Source organism: Cottoperca gobio, chromosome 22 (genome assembly GCF_900634415.1).
Source record: "Cottoperca gobio chromosome 22, fCotGob3.1, whole genome shotgun sequence".
NCBI lineage: Eukaryota > Metazoa > Chordata > Actinopteri > Perciformes > Bovichtidae > Cottoperca > Cottoperca gobio.
This window is the reverse complement of record NC_041376.1, coordinates 17,273,556-17,278,555: the sequence shown is the minus strand read 5'-3', so window position 1 is coordinate 17,278,555 and position 5,000 is coordinate 17,273,556. Positions and strand designations below refer to the sequence as shown.

Sequence of the window (5,000 nt, the reverse complement as noted above, 5' to 3'; positions counted from 1 at the left end):
CTGGGGACATGTCCCTTTCCTTCCTTTAATACTATGAACATGGGAGCTTCAGTATATTTTGAGTCAATTTAATATACACCATCCTGCTGCCGTAAATATTCTTTTCAAGCACCAAATGTGTATTAATTCGCAGCTGAAAATAATCCCCAACAAATGCACTAATTATTCCCCTTTGAGTAATATTTGTTCACTACAGTTCCCAGTTTTCTGAGTTTACTTTGTCTTTTAATATAATGAAAGTATGGATTGTGACGTGTTTACGTCTTCAGTGTGTTTGGAGTGCAACAGACGTTCTGAGAAACACATTGTTGGTTTTGGTCGTTGTGGGATTATATGACATCTAGAATAATGCCAGCCTTTTCTTTAGGTTGAATAGTTTTGTTTAAATGTGTCTGTTCACTAATGCAGCAGTAGGTTTTTTTCACAGATGAGTTTAAAGACATCTGTAATATTGATCAGCAGTAAAGTTAGTGAACTATAAGCAGGGCTGAAAGTAATGTTGGACATTATCGGCTCCACTTTAACAGCAGAGAGGACTCTCACTCAAAGGCTATTGATCTGCTCTCTCACCAGCACAGCTGCTGTCAATGAAGCCGTTTTACACTAGAAGTCCACACATGTCAGGGACAATAACTTGCCTGTGTGGCTGTACATCGTCCTCTGAAAATCCACTGTTTTATATTTACATCCAGAGAATCTGCTGTATGTAAATATTGAGTGTGTGTCAGACGGAGAGAGTCAGGATATTGAATGAACAAGGGAGTTAAGGGAGCATCTGGGATAGTTTTTTTAGCCCTTTGCCCCAGATAATCAGAAATCCTTTATTAGTCCCACAACGGGGAAATTTACCTTATTTAATGGAAAATGGAGGATTTTGTTTATCGTCAAAAATGTACACAGCACACAGAGTGACATTTAGACTCTGTATTTAACCCGTCCTAGTATAAGAAAACAAAGTTATGTCTGACACCGACTTTTATTTAAATGATTCAGTCACTGTTATGACCATTTATTGAATTTTTACTTTCAATTTAAAATAAATTGTTAAACTGTACATTTAAACGCCACATTTTGTCAATCTGTCATGATAGGTCGTTATGTAAATAACAATTAGAATAAAATATATATTAACCCATTAGTCAGTGGGGTTCAACACTCGCAGTAGGCTTTACATTCACAAGGAAAGTGTACGTTCACACCGTATTCCACGCACAGACACGCAATCCTCCACACAAACATCGGCCCACACACACTTCACAGCGGTGGGCCCAGCCCCTAATGCGCTAACAAGCTCCCTTTCTCCTCCCCTCGCCTCCTCTCCTCCTCCAGTCTCCCTCAGTCTCAAGTGATCGCAGGAGTCGAACACCGCTACAATGAACTGCGCTGTGGGAGAGAGAGGGAGAGAAAAGGGCTGAAATAGAGAGAGAGAGAAAGAGCTGGAGAAGGCACAAACACTTCACTCTCTCCTCTCTTTTCAGACACGCACAAGAAAATGAGTTTCTGACTCGATACAAAAGAGCCTTTTTATCCGCCCTCTATCTTTCTCCTCTCTATCTTTCTCTATCTTCTCCTCTCTATCTTTCTCCTCTCTATCTTTCTCCTCTCTATCTTTCTCTCTCATCTTTCTCCTCTCTTCTTTCTCTATCTTTCTCCTCTCTATCTTCTCTCCTATCTTTCTCCTCTCTATCTTTCTCCTCCTCTATCTTTCTCTATCTTTCTCCGCTCTATCTGTCTTCTATCTTTCCTCTATCTTCTCTAATCTTCTGCCCTCTCTATCCTTCTCCTCTCTATCTTCTCTCTATATCTTCTCCTCTATCTTTCTCCTCTCTATCTTTCTCCTCTCATCTTTCTCCTCTCTATCTTGTCACTCCTCTCTATCTTTCTCCTCTCTATCTTTCCTCTCTATCTTCTCCTCTCCTAAGCGTTCTCCTCGATCTTTCTCCTCTCTATCTTTCTTCTCCTCCTATCATTCTCCTCTATATCTTTCCTTCTATCTTTCTCCTCTCTATCTTCTCTATCGTTCTCCTCTCTATCTTGCTTCTCTATCTTTCGCCTCTCTATCTTCTCCTCTATCTTTCTCCTCTCTTATCTTTCTCCTCTATCTGTCTCCGCTCTATCTTTCTCCTCTCTATCTTTCTCCTCTACTATCTTTACTCCTCTCTATCTTTCCTCCTCTAATCTTTCCTCCTCTCTAATCTTGCTTCCTCTATCTTTCTCCTCTCTATCTTTCTCCTCACGGGGCGCGCGAGCGGGCGCAGCGAGAGAGGGGCGCTAGAGGGGCAGCCGAGGAGAGGGGGCAGCGCGAGAAGAGCCCGAGAGAGGGCGGCGAGAGCGGGCGCAGCGCGAGGTGTCGCCGCGCGATAGCCCGCAAGGGCAGCGCGGCGGGAGAAAGAAGGGGGTAACCTCTATCTTTCTCCTCTCTTCTTTCCCTTACTATCTCTCTCTTTCTCCTCCCTATCGTTCTCTATCTTTCTCCTTCATCTTTCTCCTCTCTATCTTTCTCCTCTCTATCTTTCTCCTCTCTATCTTTCTCCTCTATCTTTCTCATCTCTATCTTTCTCTGCTTTGATTCCTCCTTTTTCTCCCACACCAGCGTTTTTCCATCCCTCTATGCTCCCTTTATAATTTATCCTTCTTTACTTTCCTTTTCTCTCTCTGAAAGAGAGATATTTTTCTGTTAATGACTTAATGAGGAGAATCCATCTCAAATTCAATTACAGTAAATTTCATAGCGCCGACTGCCCTTTGGATTGAGGGAGGGATGAGGGCAGAGGTGTGCGAATGCAAATGCAAGTCTATTTTCTTCGATCACCTTGTTGGTTTGTACGTTTTGTTAGCAATAATGTCATTCAGAGATGCACCAGAAAATGCTTCACAGAACAGGATTCAATCTACAGGAAGACAGTTAAATAATGACAATAAAGAAAAAGTGACACAATAGAAAACTCCACACCTGCTGCTAAACGGGTTTCCAAGGTCAAGAATGAACTTTCACCCTCAAATAGATCAAATCTTTAGTACCCATAAAACGGTAAAAACAAACAACACCAACAAGTGAGCCAGCCAGTGTTTCATTGTAAAAATCCTTTATGCAAAAAAGGGATTGCAGTTTTTGTTTTGCCTGAGCATTTTTCTTTTAATAAATAAAGAAGAAGTTTATAGATAGCATGAGCTGTGATATCTGTCGGCACCTTTAATCCACAGAGGTTAACATTTGCTCTTTGGCAACAGAAATGCACAAAAGTAACGTCAATGACCGGTTTGTACCAAGAGGAAGATGAGTGAAGATGATGAGATGATACTTGAATATTCCTCTTATATTCCTGCACTTACTTAAATTAACGCGAACCCGATGACGTACAAACAGGATATGCTGTTTGCATGCCCTGTCCTGATGTTGCCCCATGCCAGTGGGAAGCTGCTGTTTGTGACACAGGGACAGGAGGCCACAGGCAGAGAGCCACGCTGAGAGGAAGAAAGAGAGATGGAGAGATTTATATAGGAGGCAGACCGAGTGAAGAAAAGTAAAGTGATGTTCCTGTCATTTATCTCAGCAGTGGCACCATGCCTGTGTACTTATTTCTCCCTCTTGTCCTTGTTCTTTCTTTCAGTTTCCCCTGCCTCTGCAGACTTCTTGCTTTCCCGCAGGTGTCCTGTAAACCTTTTCACCTTCTCAGAAATGACGGCGATGAGTGGCCTTTCATAAGGCACTGTATTTCTTCAAACCTGCAGATACCGTTTCCCCGAGCTGCTTCTTCATACAACCACACAGTATTTGAATAGGATACAAAGATAATTATGGGTTGTTTGCAGGAATATATTACGGTTATTTTTCCTAATTGCATAAACACATTTGATCACCTTAGAGGAAAGTGCGATGCAGGGAAGCGGGAAAAAGCAAACGGCGAGATCACAGAGGCTCGGCGTGAGAGTTTCTGTTTTGACGCTCTGTGTGCGTGTGACTGTTCTCTCAGCTCTCACACACACCGCATCACGTTGTTACTTAAATATCCTCACCCGCTGTCCTCCCCTTTCACCTCCACTGTGACCTGCTGCTGGATTCTCACCCTTCTTCCTCTTCACCCTTGCTGCTTCCAACCCTGTCTTTTCACAAGTTCTCTTCCTCCCTCAGTATCTCGCTTTCTTTGCACCTCTGACTACTTCCCCTTCATTTCCTTTTAATTTCTCAGTATGATAAGCGAGAATTTTTTAAACAATAACTGCTATTTTAAGATCTCAAAGTCCTTGAAGTTCATGTGAAATTGAGTTGTTGATTTCAGTAAAAATGTTTGACAAACTGTCATCTGTGAAAAGTTTATTTAAGTTTCTTCCTCTGTGCTTTGCTAGCTTTTTCCACTCATTCCCCCCCATCTTCTCCACCCTCCCTCCTTTCTCTTTAATTCTGCCAGCGCAGTCTGTCCCTCCACTTTAAGGGAGCCATATTGTTGTTATTATCATTGTCTCTAACTGGATCAGTTACCATTAGACCTGAATCTTTCTCCTTCTGAGGCTCATAGAGCGGCTCTCTAACCCAATAGAAAACCCATGGGAGCTATTACAGAGGGTCGACCCATTCACAACACACACACACACACACGCACACACACACACAGATTTCATTCAGAAGATTCATTGGCCTAATCCCATCACACACTCAAACAGGGACACATGCACTTACATACACACATCGTGCCTGTTCACAACCACTCCTATCTAATACACACACACACACACACACACACACACACACACACACACACACACACACACACTGCTCTCATTGAAAATCCTCGGTTATTGGAGCTCACTGAGCAAATGTTAATGCTATTGGGAGATGATGGGACGGAGTTGTGTGTGTGTGTCCGAGAGACTATAACGGCTGCATATGTCTGTCATTATGGTTGGATGTATGAGTAGGACTAAGGAAGAGAGGGTAAATGTCATTCTATCAATGAGATTATCTCTAATAGATGGACAGTTGAAGTCCTGGTTTCCATTTA

At 42.4% G+C, this 5,000-nt stretch overlaps 1 protein-coding gene across 5 annotated transcripts in view; it reads left to right on the top strand.

The window, feature by feature from the left end:
• The window catches only part of ralgapa1 (Ral GTPase activating protein catalytic subunit alpha 1), an 81,885-nt gene that overhangs the window by 67,916 nt on the left and 8,969 nt on the right, over positions 1 to 5,000 (top strand). The gene's annotated exons all lie outside the window — the stretch shown is intronic.